Source organism: Perissodus microlepis, chromosome 10, assembly GCF_051167445.1.
Source record: "Perissodus microlepis isolate ML-2025 ecotype Zambia chromosome 10, ASM5116744v1, whole genome shotgun sequence".
NCBI lineage: Eukaryota > Metazoa > Chordata > Actinopteri > Cichliformes > Cichlidae > Perissodus > Perissodus microlepis.
The window spans coordinates 8,845,244-8,864,053 of NC_140470.1; positions in this window are offsets into that span (position 1 = coordinate 8,845,244).

Below are 18,810 nucleotides of genomic sequence, written 5' to 3' on the forward strand. Positions count from 1 at the left end.
ATCCTGCTGGAAGCAGCGATCGGAAGATGGGTACACTGTGGTTCTAAAGGAATGAACACGGTTAGCAACAATACCTTAAAATGATGTGCAGTTGGTAATAAAAAGCCCAAAGTGTGCCACAAAATGATCCCCCATACCATTACACCACCAGCTGCGGCCTGAACCATTGACACAAGGCAGGATAGATCCTTGCTTTCGTCTTTTTTTTTCTTCTTTTTTTTAACATCAAATTCTGACTCCATCATCTGAATGTTGCAGAAACTAAGACTCATCAGACCAGGCAATGATTTTCTGGTCTTCCCCTCTCCAGTTTCCTGTTCTTAGTTGACAGGAGTGGTACCCAGTGGGGTCTTCTGCTGCTACAGCCCATCTGCTTCAAGGTTTTATGTTGTGAATTTAGTGATGCTTTTCTGCATATTTTGGTTGTATCAAGTAGTTACCTGACCAGGTCTACATTTCTAAATGCACTGAATTGGTGTCATGTGATTGGCTGATTAGATATTTACGCGAACAAACATTTGAACAAGTGTATGTGACATAGTAGCAGTTGAGTGTAGCTGTCTCATACTTTTCTCTAGCCTGCACTGTATAGAAAATTATATAACCTCTATCATATTTTCACACGTTTCACACAGGGCCAAAAAGGGTTGGCTAACTTTTTCTCTTAATAAATGATATCCACCTTTAAAAACTACCTTGAACTTTGATAACCCTTGTATTTACTCAGGTTATCTCTGTCTAATATATACAAATGCAGCATATACAGAATATACTGGAATATAAAGCACTACAAATTCTAAAATAAAATAAATAATTTTTATATTTGTGTAGTCAGATTTGTCTTGTGTCCATTTTACACCTCAAACATATGATTTGAAATTGTGAATTTAAACAGCATTAACAATGATGCATTTATTAAGGCAGTTTGTTTAAAAATATATCAGTAGCTGGTGTGGTGGTGATTAACTTCAACTAGACTAAGGGGACTAGAGAAATGGGAGTGTAGAAGATGAGCCAGAATAGATTCTTGGCTGGATCATTTGATGATGCCTGAGCTTAACTGTCTAAGAGGGGATTAAGTATGAGGCCCATACATATAGCGCCTACATAAATGATTGCAGGGTTAATTGCATTGTTCTGTGCCTTTGGGTAATGGACTGTATTGAACTAATGATAAAGCATGAGCTCCAAAGCTTTTGGTTTTTGCATCCCAGATTTCCATGCTTCTCTGTCACAGCTCTTTCCAAGATAACCTAATTAAGAAGAAAATTCACTCTTTTGGTAATTAGCCTACTAATAGTTATTACATATCTTCCAATGAATATTATGGTAACGGGGTAGTGCATCCAAATCTTTTGAAAACCCCCGCTGTGGCACTATTCCAGTGCTACAGAAAGTCATCATGACTACTGTATCTACTGTGGAAAAAACAACAACAAAAAAGGGAGATATTTTTCTTTCTTTCTTTCTTTCTTTCTTTCTTTTTGATTGTGCAGTCTTGTTTTTGAGACCTGGGGGGCGTTTTTCACCTGTTCACAAGTCATTAGACAGAGAACACTAACATTAAGCTATCCAGTCAGGATTATAGCTGAATCAATCCATTCAGCAAAACAAATAAAAATATGATGCATTATACGTAGTAATGATATCACAGAGAATTTCTCTATATAACTGTATATAATTTTAGTATATAATTTTTAGTATATGAAAGTATATGAAAATTTATATGAAAATATATATGAAAATAGTCATATACTAAAATTATCTATTAAATTGTCATATACTAAAATTATCTATCTATCGATCTATCTATCGATAGATCGATAGATAGATAGATAGATAGATAGATAGATAGATAGATAGATAGATAGATAGATAGATAGATACTGTATACATATATTATGATTGATTGATATATTGACTGATTATCCCTCTTATAGTACTAAAACATCTTTATTACATTTGAACTAGTCAATGCACTACATGTACATTCATTTATTCATATGATGATTAAGAAGAAGGGCTTCTGTGGCAGACATAAGTGGATCATTATCAAACCAGAGAAACATCAACAGAGTAATGAAGGGCACTACATCAGAGGTCCAGCAACAGTTCACAACCTCAACAAGCCCCGTGCTGCAGTCTCATAATGACTACAGTGTTTAGTGAAAATGCTAATCGGCTGATAACACGACCACTTTGACTGTCTTTTAATTAGAGCATACCTAAACAGAGTGACCACAAAAAAATAACCATGAGACTTTTTGAAAAGCTCTTAATTGAAGCTCTTATTAATTAAGAAGCAATTCATCTTTAGACTTTGAACAAGTTGCCTTTTCACTTTCTTACTTATGCTTCCTTTTACATTGTAAATGTTATGGACTTTTTGTCTTTTACTGAATAAAAGGGGAACAAATTTTTAAAAGCTGGTGCTGGCATTTATATTTTATGTCTCAATTTAGGGTAAATAGTTATAAAAGCATTAATATACAGGAAAGTTCAAATAACAATAATGTGTTGAGAAGAAGATAAGAAGACCAACTAAATGCTGTAACTGTCAAAGTACTTCAATCGCACAAAGGAATTGGAGGCAGGAGGTGTTGGAGCAGTAAATGGAAGGGTTATTATGGCAGATTGTGGGGCCTAAGCCTTGTTGCCTCTCCACCTGCTCTCTGTGCTTTTTTTTTATAGTGCACAGAAAGCCTCCTCACCTCTAATGGCAGTTTACAGAATGTTTTCCCACAACCAAAAGTGTCATAATTTGCTCTAACCACCATAATTATGCCATTTATTTTTTTTTTAGACATAAACTATATTAAATGGGAACAACAACAGTATCTCTAATTATAACTTGTAATGGTTGTTGCACAATAGCTGTGTTTGAATTGTTGCTCAACTACAGTAAATTTCACCCTCAAAGCATAAGATGCCTCCAATTTTGCGAGTGTAAACGAAAACAAGGACAAATATTTCACTTCTGACAAAAGCTGTAGACAATCAAGGGAACAAAAGCTGCAACATTGTAAGTGTGTTGTCTACAGTCTTACAAAAGGTCATTTTTAAAGCAATTTAAGAGTTAAAGACTCACTTGAATGCTCTTTGAAAAAGGTCAGACGTTGCTATTTTAATCTAATTTACCTTGAGGAAATATTCTTGATTCTTTAATTTTCCAAGAAAGAAAATCAGCGTTATATCATCAACCTTTGTTTCACTTAAAGGACGATGTGTTAATGTTTGTACACATATTCTCATGGCTGATACATAAGGTACTCTCTGCAAACTACACACCTTTCCAATTATTTGGGTGTTAAAATTCAGACAGCAAGTTTGCAAATTATTTCTTCTCCTCTTGTGTGGCTTATAGAGCACTTAGTCAGCCATCCTGGCTTTGCTTCATTTAGTGGAAAAATAAACATGATGACAAGCATGAAGTATATCAGTTCATAAATATAGTTTGACTGTAAAAATAACCAAGAGGGTGTATTCAGTGAAAATGGATGGATGGATCAATGGATGGATGGATGGATGGATAGGACTTGTAGACTCTTTTCCAAATCATTCTGATTGTGTATCATTACCCATATAAACTATTGTCTTCCATCAACACTGAAATTTTTGCTCTTGTTAAAGACAAAAAAAGAGCAAAAGAGTATTAAGACAGAATTTATGATTGTTCCTTTAACCGGAAAAAAGTATATAAAATATTTCATATAAAATGATGTGCTCTGGTAATCATTAACACATGAAATTAGCCTTCAGGGTGGGTCTTTTACAACAGCTCTGCATATAACTCACAGTTCTCACAGCACACTAGAGTAAATGGTAAATGGACTGGTACTTATATAGCACTTTTCTACTCTATTTGAACACTTAAAGTACTTTCTTACTACAAGGCTCATTCACCCATTCGCATTAGTGCTTTCTCTATGCCGAAGCATCTTGCCTAACATTCACACTCCAATGAATGCATGAGGAATAACTCAGGTTTCAGCATCTTGGCAAAGGACGCTTTGACATGTAAAGTAGGGGAACCAGAAAACTACTGACCTTTTGATTGGTAGATGACTCATGGCTCTATCTGTTAAAAAATAAATAAAACTATGACAGCACCCTCATTCTGACTTAGAAAAATAGGTGGTTGTGTTTAATTCTTTTGCTACTAAAGAATGATTTTAACCCATTTAATCCCACTGGCAACAATTGTTACTGTTTTAACCCCCTATTACATTAACAAAATTAAACATATTGTGTGTATGTGGAAGTCTAAGGAGTAAAATGCATGGACTTATTTTGCAGGGAAACATTTGGGATTAAATGGAAGTAGTTGTGGGATGAAACTGGTCATTCAGAGGTTGACTGCTCAAAATCCTCAACTTCTGGGCGACAATTTCTGATTGCAAGAAGACAGCACAGGTGCCCTCTATGCAGTAGGGGACTCCCCAAACCAACTGGTTGTGTACTGTTTATATTCCAATATAAAAGCACCTATGTCATTCTGCACTAAAATTGTGATCCTATAACAACCACGTCACTATTTGACCTCAACTTGACCTCATCGAATTACAGACTAATAGCTGACTTTCTCTGTCTTGTTGACATTTTATTGCTGTCTTGACACACCAAAGAAGCATTTCAAAGGCAACAAGATTGCAAGTTCATTGCACACAGTTGCAATAATTTCTCTTGTGTCACAGTGTCCATCCACTGTCACAGTGTGATTGTAGCATTATTGCTGATGTTGACCTTTGAGTTCTAAACATGACTCCCACACGCTTCAAATGGAATGAATGGAAACCACATTGCCTTCACAACTGATTACTGAACATCTTTCATCAGCCACTGCTCTCCCAAAGGCACTTGAAATGAGCCCGCCTTATTTGCATGATAGTATTGCCTGAATGTTTCTGTGAGTATACCAAAGTGAAACCAGCACACTGTGGCATGAGACAGAGGGACATGGTGGTGATGATGGTGTTTTGGGGGAGTGGGGCTAGTAGAGGAAAGCTGCAGACCCTGATGAATACAAATAACATTAAACATTCATGTTACCCAACCTTTTTATCTGAGAGTGCTGAACAAAGGCAGTGCTCTCGTCTGGACAGCATTATATTAGACCAAAAGATAAATGCATGCATTGAACAGTGAGAGAGAAATTCATCACAGTGGTTCACCTTTTCAGCAGCTAAAAAAGTTTTGTGGATGAGTCTAGTTGTTGAACAGTTGATATAAAATAACCAAAAACTCTGAAAAGTACTTTCTCAATAAGTTTCCCACATACACACAATTTAAGGCTGTTGGGTTTACTACATTTGCAAATGTAGGGATAAATACAATAAACTACAAGCCCAATTTCAAACATTAAAACAGACTACAATTTTTTAAAAATACTATATAAATATAAATATATATATATATATATATATATATATATATATATATATATATATATATATAGTTTTATATTGTCTGATATATATATATACCTTGTCATATTTTTCAGCACACAGTCTCTGTGGCTTCGTACTAGAAGCCCGTAACAAAGTAATTGCAAAATGTCCCTACACCTGTATTTTTTAAAATGCCACTTACTTTTTGAGCCTTTTGTTGTTCCCATCCCAAATGTTTCAAAAAAAAAATCTTAAAATCATACAAATTCTTCAGTTTAGATATTAAATGTGTTTACCCTGTTCTAATGTGAGTAACATATTGTTTTGTTCCTATTTGCAAATCATTTCATCGTGTTTTTATTTATAGTTTACATTTTTGTAATTAGAGTTGTACAAGCACAACATGAAATGCAGTCTTCATTTACTATATTCAAAGTAGCTGAATCTCCTTTATGCAAATTAAGCCAGTTGTTCAAACTGGTCTATTGAGAAAAGGCCTGAAACCAAATAATACCAGTTTATAAAACTTAAATCAGGTTTTTGTGATGATGAATGTAATGTTCCAACAGCACTTTCTCCTTTTTCTTCATGTCGTTTGCAGTTTTCTGCATGATCACATATGTGATATACCTTATGTGAGCCTGCTGGGAGACACGCTGACTGCGCTCTGCACTTCATACAGCAAGCCACAGAGAATCAGAGCTCAGTAAGCCCGAGTAACACCCATAACAGGCAGGGGGCCTTTATACATTTCTTGATCCCTTATTCTCTTCCCATTTGCTCTCCCCTCCTCCTGCCATGACGGCACAATTAACCATCAGACACACAATAGGGGCACATGTCCCCCACAGCCACAGCCAGCTCCCTCAGACCTGTACATCCTAATAAGGATTAGGCTAGAAGTTAACAATGAATGAAGAAGTCTTTCAGGAGCCTCTAATTCTATTCTGCCCTGTGTCACTTTTCATATGAGGTCTTTCACAACTGTGTGTTTGAACATAAGGTATAATCCTCTTAAATATCAAAGGTGGACAAATCATATTAATTTAGACATTACTTCCCCAGGCTCAAGAGCACATTATTCACTCGACACAGACCCCCAGTATCACCATCTGCTCTACTCTGTCACCTGCCACTGAGTGACAACCGAGTGCTCCTCCACTCAACTTCTTGCCTTTTTCCTCCATCTGACTTTAATCCTTTAGATTTAGTTCTTTTCAGTAACACTCTGATAATGTGGAGACATGATTGATGATCAGGACGTAATTATACAAATATTTGATTCTGCGGATTGCTCCTACCAGTTAATCAAAAACTTTTGTGAAAAGTTGAATTTCTTTTGATATATTATCTATCAAAAGAGAAAATGACTTTGTCACGGGCTCTGGCAAAGGATTTAAACCATCTTAGAAAAAGGTTTACAAGTATGTTCAAAGGATATGAGAATATGTGGCACACTTGATCTGATGAACACTTGAACACATTATTTATGTTTTTACTTTCAGTGACTATTTCTCTTGCGGTTCTGTTAAATTAAAAGATTAACTTAAAAACATATTGTTTATTAAATATTGCTGAGCTTCTTCAGCATCTTTTACAAAACCGCAGACACTATGTTATCCCTTAGATGATTTAAAAACTCCACAGATCCACTTAACTGATACATTTTCTTTGATTGCATATGTTGGTAAAACAGGAAGGGATCTTATTTGAAAATTGCAAACACCTGCTTCGTTTTTCCACTGTTTAATAACACAGTATACATCCAGCCTTGGTACATGTTTCTTTCTACAAGTGTAAGTGAAAAATGGTCAGAATCTGTTTCATCCTTTAAAGAAAGTCACAGTATCAGCCTATTAACTTCTTCCTTCCTTGGAGTTATATCTGTTCATTTGTACAACTTCAGTTCCACTTGAATTTTATCAGCCTTCTGCTGGCCTCTTTCGTGGAGATAGCGTATACATTCTGACAAGAATTAGCCTCAGACTAACCGATACGGCTCCTCCCCAGAGAGTTCATGGTCTCATTCTTTACTTTTTTCTCTTCTCCTTTCTTTCTCACTGCTGTCTTCAGTTGGTTTTCTCTTCCTTGTCACTCACCTGTCTGTAAGACATCAAGCAATGCCTTTGTCTGACAGACAGCTGCTAGCGATGTCTGATGGAGTAATTTGCAACAAATGTACAAAACACGACTGATGAGAAAAATGTCATCCGAGGTAGTGGTGAACACTAGAGCACTGTGGATGGAGAAGAGAGGTCCATTTCCATTCATCACAAGTACTGACAGATGGTCCCAGTTCTCATTTTCCATCTTTCTGTTCCAAGTCCCTCAGCTCATTAATGTTCTACATCCTCCACAGGTTGATTTATTCTCTACTTGAATGCAGTGCTTACCACCACTTGAGAAAACAACCTGTGCATTTAAAGGTGTTGGAGCGGTTTTAAAATGCAACTGGAATTAGAGTGTTATACTACATAATGCAAACAATCAATATTTGTAGAACACAAGTCTTCATTTTCCGCCCCGTCGGGTCATTTAAAGGGAACTGGAGCAAACCATCCAATTGTAATTTACATCCGACTCTGTCCAGATTCATTTTATGAACTCAGCACAAAAACGAGGGAAATTTGTATTTAGGTGATTATTTCTTTGTTGTAACAATCGTTCTTGGCAATAGATTCTTACACAATGGCAAAGCCTGTTTATTTCCCCTTAAAATGTGAAATGGTTTTCAGTTTGTCATTCTGTTTCTCCCTAGTTGTTGTCCGACCTTCTTTCCTGTGTATCTTTGCTGATTTCATGAAGGCCTGGTTTGGATAACCACATGTTTTAAGAGCTTTCTTTGCATGTCTGTGTTCCTTTTCTTTGCCTTCTGCCTCAGATGGAACATTTTGTGCCCAGAACATTTCCTCTTAGGCAGAAGGGAAAGAAAACAACTTAACCTTTTTGATATAAAATGGTTTTTACTTATTTTATCCCATCATATCTCTGTAATTTTTTTTTAAATTGAGCTATGTTCAAAGAATGTTTTATGAGATCACAGTGACCTCTAGACATCCAGCTGACTTCCACGTGAATATTTCAGAAAAAAAACAATACCCTCAGTCCACCCTTTATATACTGCATCCTGTGAATGGGACAGAATGACATCCGAAAATGCTAATGCTTCCTGACCCACCTGTTGCTGGCACAGAGGCACATTATAGGTGGAAAAACCTTCCAGGAAGTAATGGTGAAGGCTACGAGGTGCAGGCAGGGTGTTTGACTTTGTAACACTCTTTGGTGTAAAAGGCTTGTCTGCGTGTTTGACCACAGCATGCTACGCTGTCAAACATCTTTATTTCTGGGGTACAAAAAAGCAGTTACAGGATGATATCGGCTAGCACTTTCCAGGGTGTCGGCCACAGATGGAAAATTGACTTTTCCTTCCAACAACATTTCATCTGTTCACACATTTGTCGTATCCGATACTGGACCGGACAAGTCCATGGGCTCTGATTTGGAGGTAAAGGTTAAAGACAGAACCTGTATGATCTACACTGCCTGCCATGTTTACATCACAAAGCAAAACCTGACTGTATACCAAAATCAGCCACATAATTTGTATTACTGTATGCATGGGGGGAAAAAAGCTGGAATCTGTAAGAACACTGCAAGAAAAACTTTTGAAGCTCTGTTCAGATTACATTAACACTTTAGAGAATCATTTCATGCCAATCACGGATTATAGGGTTCAAAAAGAGAGGCTTCTTAGTTTTTGGTTGCATGCATGAAGAAGTGTATCAAGGAGGAGGTAAACAACAGATGTAGTGGAATAAAGCAGTCTAATCCTTTAGGTGAGAAATAGAATTAATAATTATTTTAGGAGATTAATAAAAATGGAAATCTTCTAACATATAAAAGCCACCGAATTTAGATAACCATGAAATGCACTGTTTCTTTTTCTTACTTTTCTTTTCTTATGCCTCATTTGTATTAAGGTATTTTCCTCTTTAGTTCTTTATGCAGCATCAATCAATTTGATGTAGAGCTTCATCCACACAGTGTTCCTAAATTAATGGGGTTTATTCTTGAACACCTATCAGAACAATGTTTAAAAAGGGGGGGCTTTCTTAGTCCGTATGCCTCATTTCTGTGTGAAAGAGTTCTTGGAGACATGAAGGAAGAAAATAATCGATACACTACACAACACTCAGAATCCAACACTAACACCTTAACTAAAGGTTTTCTTTCAAAATTTCCCCTGACCCTGAAATGACCATGTTCTGTTATTGTTGCTTCATCTTCACTGAGGGGCTAAGAGCCACACAGAATTGATTGTATCTCCACAACATGGAGATGGTCATTGATCTTATTCTTTTTTTTTAAAAAAAAAAGAAAAAAAAAGAAAGAAAAAACGCTTTGTTTAGCTGACATCTGTCTTTTCTCTCATGGTCAGGATACCCCAAAGCTTTATGGTGCAGGAAATCAGTGGGCTGCTTGATTACATTCAGTGTTTCAGCAGGAACACAAAGTACTGCTGCTCTTTGGAAAAATGCCAAAGACTAAATCTACCATATCAGGTCTGTAAAATTCAGAAAGAGGTTTCCCTACAGTGCCCCTTCCTTTTCTTTGCGGTGAATTTGATGGTGATCTCTGACAATTCCTGACTGTGGTTGGGGTACAGTGTCATGCTTCTTTTATCTCTCATTTTCTCCAGAGAGTAGAACCAATAGGCGTACTGCGCCAAGGCACCGATCACCACAGGTCCTGTGTTATTAACTGAGGTCAGATGTGAAGAATCAGTGATTCTCACACCTTCTTCCTGTCACTCTCTTTAATTCTCACTCATTCCTCACGGGAACCGAAAGGTTTTGACTGATCAATCACCTGCAAATAGCTTTATTGACAGAGCATATGTAACATCTGCATTGATGAGGCAGTTTGGACAAACAGTTGGCATGGTCACATAACACTCAAGCAAGTGAAGTAGTCTCAGACTCAGCTCTAATCTGTAGTAAAATATTAATGAATAACTGTGGAGTTATGGAACCTTAAGCAAATGAGTAGATTGGGACAATGTTTCAAAAATTGACCAAAACAGTGAGGAAATTATTAAATACACACGCTAACAGCTCCTCCAGTTTTATTAATACATTTTTAATAATGCAAATATTATACATATTACACATTATTCAGTCTGCAAAAGGATTAAATTATGTGTAAAAGGGGATTGGCAGTCTTCTGTCAGGCTCGGCACCCAGCAATTTGAATTGACAAAATTAGATGCCAACTCTGTGTTATTTCAGGCTGGTCGGGCAGGGAGGGAGCAATAGATCCAAGTCCTGCATTCAGCTGTACTGTATTTTATTATCAGCATTAGTCAAGAGGCATGATGCACTGGGCTGTGAACTCTGAGCTGTGATCAGCTGTTCCACTCGGTCAGTCCATTAACACTTTTCTTCATGCATTGTCCTGAATCTAACCGCCCACTGTCCCTCTGGCACTCGGGCAGGCCAGAGCATGAACAACTCTGATATAAGTTGCGTAATATATAGATAATATATATGTAATATATCTAAGCTATTATATTATACTAGTGCTACCATTGGTGTTTGGTATTATAGTGAATATTCCTTATCGCCTCATGATGTGTGACTAGTTAACTAATATGAAGAGAGGTCTTTTTTGTGACCTTGATGCTAAGTGAAAACCCAAGAGCTGGGGGAAATCAAAGCAGCACACTAACATTGCAGCGCTTGAAGGTATACGTGACTCAATTGATTTGATTTGTAAGCTCTTCTACTTCTTTCTCCTCAGATTTATTTGCATGATAATGTGCAAGTGTACTAAAGAGAAGCACCACACGCCACGCGTGATCAATTGATAAAAAGTCCCTTATCAGACATGCACTCACACTGCTGTGTACTCTCATTCTCATTCATTTTGTAAGAATCTCTGTTAATTGTCCTTCTCTGCCGTGTGGCCTTTATGCAGCCACAAACATGAACCCACAAACGCACAAAATCTTTAAACTACTCCTCTCTCTCTCTAGGGATATTGACCTTGCCAGCTACGTTCTGGTTGGCTGCATTCTGCGCCGATGTTGGGTCTGTCAGAGGAAATATACAGTCCTTGGCTGGAACCCAGGTGTGCTCAGGCAAACTGTTAAATTTGGTCATTACTCTTGTAATAGTGCTTTTATGGTTTGTTCACATGGGCCATGTGCACAACCGCCTCAGCAGAGCTTTCCTGTAAGGTCTGCAGACAGAGATGAAGGCATCCTTTCTCAAGAAGCTCAAATTAAAATAGCTTCCTGTGTCCACGTATGAAGCACCATGACTATAAAGCAGACATCTAAACAGCCTGTTGCAGAACTGAAAGATCTATCTATCTATCTATCTATCTATCTATCTATCTATCTATCTATCTATCTATCTATCTATCTATCTATCTATCTATCTATCTATCTATCTATCTATCTATCTATCTATCTATCTGTCTAATTTTGGATGTATGCATGCTACAACATATGTACGTCTGAATTGATTTGTAAGTGTCAACTCAACTAGAGGCAGGACCAGGAGGAGGGAAAAGCAATTCTAACGGCTTTTTGATGTAGATAAATGGCGTACAGATGGCCCACTCAATATATTTAAATGAGATATAAAAATCGGGGAGGGGGTGACTGCAATACATTGATTAGCCTACCAAGCAGACACGTTTTCACTGCTATAATTCAAATGTTTATATGATTTGATAAGTGCCCTTAAATATCATAAAAACGTTTGTAATGCTGTCATCAAAAGTATTTTAAACAAACAGAAATTACTAAATAAAAATCTCAGCACTAAGATATCTCTATAAACATGATTTTCATTTGATATAAAAGTGTAATGCATTAATAAGAAAACGGTAAACTGTTACAACATAAATGTACACTGACATAATGGATAATATATTTGTTATTGAAGTTGTAAAACCCCTGTCTGTTTCAATTTAATGTCTGAACTAAATCCAATACTTTCCATTCATCTACTTTGTTTTAGGGATTAGCTATAGGGTAACAACAGTAAAAATACTCAGTTATGTTATTACACTGTAGAGGAGAGGCAAAGTATTGCTATGGCAACATGACAGACACACTTGTCATCAAACATGTAATGTTTTCATCATTGTCCTACCAATTTGATTTACTAATGTCTCATGACTCCTCATGGGGGTGTTTATCAGATTAAAAGGAGTGAAACTGACACAAGTTAACCAATAGTGCAGACAGCAGAGAAAAGCAAATCTGAGAGATAATCAATTGACTTGACACATTATTAAAATTTAACATTAATGATAATAAACAAATGCATTTCTCCAATTACACTGATATCATGATGTATGTATGCAGTGTACATAACATCACAATCCCATTCCAGTCACGAGAAACAGTATTTTACTATGAGCTACTCATTTATTTCTACCCTGAATGCACTGATACTCACCTTGATCAGTGCGATGTAAGTTGTTATATTACCATGTTTTTATTAATGTGGTACATAATTATGGCTAACATAATACATGTTTAATTACATAAATATTATTCAACAATAACAGTTTAAAGAATTGAAAAGTTTTAATTTGTGTGTCATTAAAACTTTTCAATGGCAATACCATGAAAATACTTACTTACTGGCATAACATACCATCTGTAAAAGGTTTCCTGAAATATCTGTTAGTCTTAACCTATAACTCTATTTTTATGTAAGTCATGTAGTCTGTGATCTTTCTGCTTTTTGTAACTCTACCTTGTGAAGTTGAATGACGACTCCTGAAACAGAAATTATCGAAGAAAGCTTAAGTCGGGCTGTAATTAGGAGATTTTGTGCCGTCGCGCTAGAAGAGATCAATACAAAGATATTAATATACAAATGAATATAAAACCATCAAAACACAAAAGATAATGCAGGGAAATCCACCACTGAAGACAGCCTTGGGTGGTGGTATTATGACTCTCTAAGATGCACCAGCCTAGACTTTTTATGACTGAAGAGATAATCCTCTTCATTCAGCCATCTCGGTCTGCAGACACTATCCTGAAGGTAAGAACTGCTAACACATTCCAAACAATACTGTCCGACAAGTGTAAATTGTATTTACCCACAGTTCACCTTTAACACTGGGCTGCAAAAGAAGCCCAAATGCGATTATGCACGTGAAGAATTAATCCCGAGATGAGCACAGGGTAATGTATGGTAATTATCCAACAGGATATTCTTACGTAGCGATTAGCATATCTGGGAGGCCAGACATGGATGGGAGGGCAGTCTGAGAGGAAGGAAAGGACACAGCTGCTGATAAGAAGCCCAGATTTCTTTTTTCTATGTTGATGGTCTGGCTACAGGCAGTGACTCATTCTCCCCTTTGTGTTTCTCTCTATCGTATATACGCATATACAACATCAGATGAAAATCTGAACAGTTGGATGTACACAAGCACTCACAGACTGACAACGCACCCATCATAGCGAATGCTGGTAAAATAAAGAAGGGGAAATGCTGGATATCTGGGAAACAAATGCTCTCAGACACTTACAGTGTGCTTATTTTGCACTTCGGTTTATAGTTTTATAAATCCAGCTTACAGTTTATGCCAGCAGCATGGTTCAAAAAGTTTAAACAGGGGCGTGTTTGTTGTTGTTTAACCTGCATTTTTTATGCAAACAAACATGCCACTATCATTTCTCATGAAGACTTGTTGTTTTCATATGTGTAGAATGTGGTTTATAATGGTCTTGCTAAAATATGTAAGGTCTTCTGTGAAAATGATATCATCGCTCAAATCTATATGCATTAAAAAATGGTAATAATGGTTCCTTTACTGATAAAATTAGTCATGCATTTCCATTTGTACCACCACAGATGCTTGTCAGCTGTGTATTGATCATTTTATTTTAGATATTATTATTTATACATACTATTACATTTATACAGTTATCACTTCTCTATCCATTTTGTATGAGTTTGGGACAAGAGAATGCAGCTTGGTAGAGTTTTAGCTTCACTGTCAACTTCAAGTGAGCCTCAGTCCAAGTGATACTGATTTAGAATTGTCATCCAAATAGAAACATGATGAAATCTGAATCGTGAAATCCCCAAATTCTCAAATTCTGTCCAGTTATAAAAGGAAAAATGTTTGTTAAATTGTTGAATTGAACCAACATCATTATTATTATTATTATTATTTTATTTTCATTTTTTCCCATAACATCTTTTATGCCTCTTAGCATCCCCCAGCTTTTCATTTCTTCACTTCTACATCTTCTGTTGTACCAGTAGCAGTATTTATGAAATCTGAATAACAGACACAGGTTTCAACCCATATTTTTTTTTTTTTTTTTTTTTTTTGGCTGCCCTCTAAACCCATTGCATAATGTGACCATGAACCACTGTATCAATTCTGGGTTTGGTATTTAGGTGTAATCAGCCATGTAGGACACCAGTTTGCTGAGAAGCACGGGCCTTTGTGAGATGCCCATCTGTTTAGTGTATTGGGACAAGCCCAGTCCCACAGAGCTGCTGAAATGAAAGGGGTGAGTATGAGAAAGCCCAGCTGAAAAGACATGGGTGGGCGGCTGCATCAGGGCACAGTCTGTCTAAGGCACTCCTGCAGTTCTGTCTTATTCTAATGCAGCGTATACGAGTCCCCTGCTTGCATACAACTCAGAGATCAGAGACTGACAGATGCACCATGGGAAGCAGACTGGGATGTCTGATGCATGCATGCGTCCATCCTTTCATGCATGCGGTGTCTGTGTTCTCTCACTCTCTGTTAAGCTGTTTAGCTAATATTTGCCTATTGACTTGACAGTGTACATATTACCCTGCCTTGGTGACCTCTTAGCAGGACATGTATGTGTATGAGAGTAGATCGATTCATACAGTGGGCTCCCCCATCCTTGTTGTTAGTATTCAGCAGTTTGGCTGAGCAGGGTGGGAGCAGGTGATAAGCTGCTATAGGCCAGTGAAACCATTCCAGCAAGAGTTGTGACCCTACTTCAGCAGGACTGATTATATCTTTCCCAGGGCTGCTAGGTCTGGCAATCGAGCCTACACAACAGCCTGAAACATATCACCCCAGACTGAGATCACAGCAGCCATGTTCGAGATAATAATAGCCAGTGAGCAAACAGTGGGAATGACAACAGCGTTGTTTTCAAAATTCTGTTCATCCTTTAAAATGTGCTTTTGATGAGTTATATTTAAAACTGTACATTCCTGCATCTTCATGGCTAAACCAGACTCCTGTCACATTTAGAAATGTTTCTGTAAACTTTAGATTAAACATAGCTTTAATCGGCTTCTTTGGCCTATTTTTAAGCTAATTTAACTATTTTATTTATAATTGTACAATTTCACATGATGAGTGCACAGACAGTTTTTGATAACCTTGCACCTTTACAAACACAAGAGCAAAATAATAATGGAAAACACACACACAAACCATTTTTCCCGAGCAGCCTGGAGATGTGGGGCAGGTGACCTGCTTGTGAGAGACTTGCCATGTGTTGCATGGAAAAGAGAGCTTTTGGTCCTGTAGGTCCATATGCCCTCAAGCTCCAACAATCCTCCGTCCACTTCCCCCTTAGACTTACACACAAGCATGCTTCTCTCTATCAAAGCAGGCTGCACCCCCACCCCCGGCGCACGCTCTTGATAACTGACAGCAGCTGCATTGATGAGCACAATGCACGGGCCAAGGCAGCTCAGCTGGCCTCACTCCCCACTTGACACTGGTTTGACCTCTGGCATGTGAGTCTTCCTCCCCGAAAGATGCTCTTCCTATAGCCTGACACAGTCTGTCTATCTCCTTTACCCACACTCACACAGACAGAAGCACGACACACACCCAGAAACGGGTGCATCCTGAGGTTAGCTGGGTCAATTAAATTCAAACCAAGGATAAATGATTTGTAAATCATGTACAGATAAGGAATTAATGGACAATAGAGTTAGCAGCAGTGCTGCTTTCATTTTCACGTAAAAAAGTACTCACAGCAAGCATCCGTAGGTGTTTCTTCCAATGACCCATAGTAAGGAAGTAATTCTCAAGCAATCTTTATTTCATTACTGCCTTTGAAAAACCAAGTCACACTGTGCTTCACAGGTGAACATAAAATATAATACCAAAAGTTGCATAACTGGTGAAGCATTGAGAAAATAAACAAAGATTTTGAATAAAAAAGAATAAAACCATAGTTTCAAGGAGTTGTTATGTACACTTCTTGCCATATACTCATACATACTTCCATATGCGCACAAGGAGCATCAGCAGTGTATCCAGTACGAGTGAGCATGAAAGGCTTGTAATAGCTCACCTCCCTAGGGGACTGATGACACCAAGGAAACCAAACAGAAGCTGATGGTATGACAGAAGAGCTGGGGAGGGCGTGCTCATCGCTTCCCCTCCACCATTGTGCTCCTTTACAACTTTACAAAATAGCCTTTTAATTTGCTGCAGCGTCTGGGGTGTCTGAATTGTGCCAGCATCAATCACCATCATCACCAGGGCCGTAGGCACTCCGTCCCTTGGGCCCTCTCACTGAACGGCCCCTGAGGCAGATCACTCTGTCTTCCCTCATACAGGCTAGGTTTCCCAATCTGTGCGATTGCTTGCACTACCTCACAATCATGCAAACAATGTGATGCTGTTTGAACCCTAACATTTGCTCCACTCGACATCACTCAAATTTTGACCAGCCTTTGATACTCCAGTGTTGTGCATGAGAGAAAAAATCTAAATACAAATGACACTGGCTTGAGCATGAGATTTCATTGGTTAGTTTTCACTGGTTTTTACTTTAAGAAAATCTATCAAATTTCTCTTTTCCCCCCAAAAACCCCAAAAGAGAATATTTACGTTACATTAATATATATATAGACTCATTTTTCTATAAGGCTTCAAGATTTGGCTTGGGAAATTACCCCCATGGTGGAAAATGATATATCAAGAAAGTGCCAGGGTAAAACACACTTCTCTGGGTTTGTTTTGGTTTTTGTTGTTGTTGTTGTTGTTTTTAAGTATTTGAGGTTAGTTGGTTAAAACTAGAGAAGGTACTTTGACAGAAACTGATAATAAACATTTTTTAAACTGTTTAAAGATCAGTGCTTCATGAAACCTGGCTAGTTAGGCATGTTAGGGATAGAGCCTGATACAAAAACCTAATAATACGTCCTCCTACATAATGTTCAGTTTGGGTGAAAATGATTCAAAGAAGTGTTGGCTCAGATCAGGATTTCCTACGTGGTTTACTAATATACATGCATGGCTAATGGAAAGGTTCTTATATAGTGCTTGATATGTGTTGTACATGTCTTATTTACTTTTTCCAAGTCCAAGTGTTTTCTATTCAGAATTGGGCTGCAGCATTCTAACCTATCAAGGTGAACTAACAAATAGACATGCCTTTTTAGTAACAGACTGCAGTATCGTGATTGGTTGTAGTTTTTATTACCTTAAAGCGTTGCAGACCTATATAGGTTTTTATGTTTCTATCTATTATATTAAGTATGTTGACTCTACATGTAATGAAATGTTCTATATAAAATAAAACTGACATTGACACTGACAATTATGTAGACTGAGACAGCTTCTCTTTGTTGTTCTAATAAATGTCAGCTGAGTAGTGTAAATGTTCAGTTAGGCTGTTGAGCTAAGTTTCACTACTTTGGAATTGTTCTTTTAAACTAAGCCTGTCCATCCATATTCTCTTCTGTTTATCCTTGTCAGGGTCACAGGGGTGGGGCTGAAGCCTATCCCAGCTACCATAGGGCAAGTGGCAGGGTATAGCCTGTCCAGATCACCAGCCTGACGCAGGGCTAACATAGACAGATGCACAATCGCACTCACATTCACACCTACGGGCAAATTAGAACCACCAAATAACCTAATCCCACTGACTGCATGTCTTTGGACTGTGGGAGGAGACGGATATCCCCCATAGAACTCACACGTACACGAAGAGAACATGCCCGCTCCACACAGATAGGTCCTGGAAAGGTGGTGGAGTGGAACTCAGGACCTTCTTGCTGTGATTTATTGAATTCATTGACAGATGGACGGTTGGCTAGAGTCCATCTCTTCTTAACTGAACTCTTGCCACGTATAATCCCTGTTCTAGTGCTAAGGCCAGGCAGTTATCATGATGTCACTTATGAGCTGTTCTGACTGAACAAAGCAGACCATTAAGCACCATTCAGCATAGGTACCAAAATGGTAAAGTTATCCCGCTTCACATTAGGAATCTCTTTAATCTGCAGATATGCTTGTCATGCCTTATTGTGTGCTGCATAGTATTTTCTTTATGTCTGTCACTTCCCATTCTGCCACTGCCTAGTCAGTTTTAATTGACTTTAATTAGCATCTAGTAATTAATTTTGTTTTCTACAAATTATTT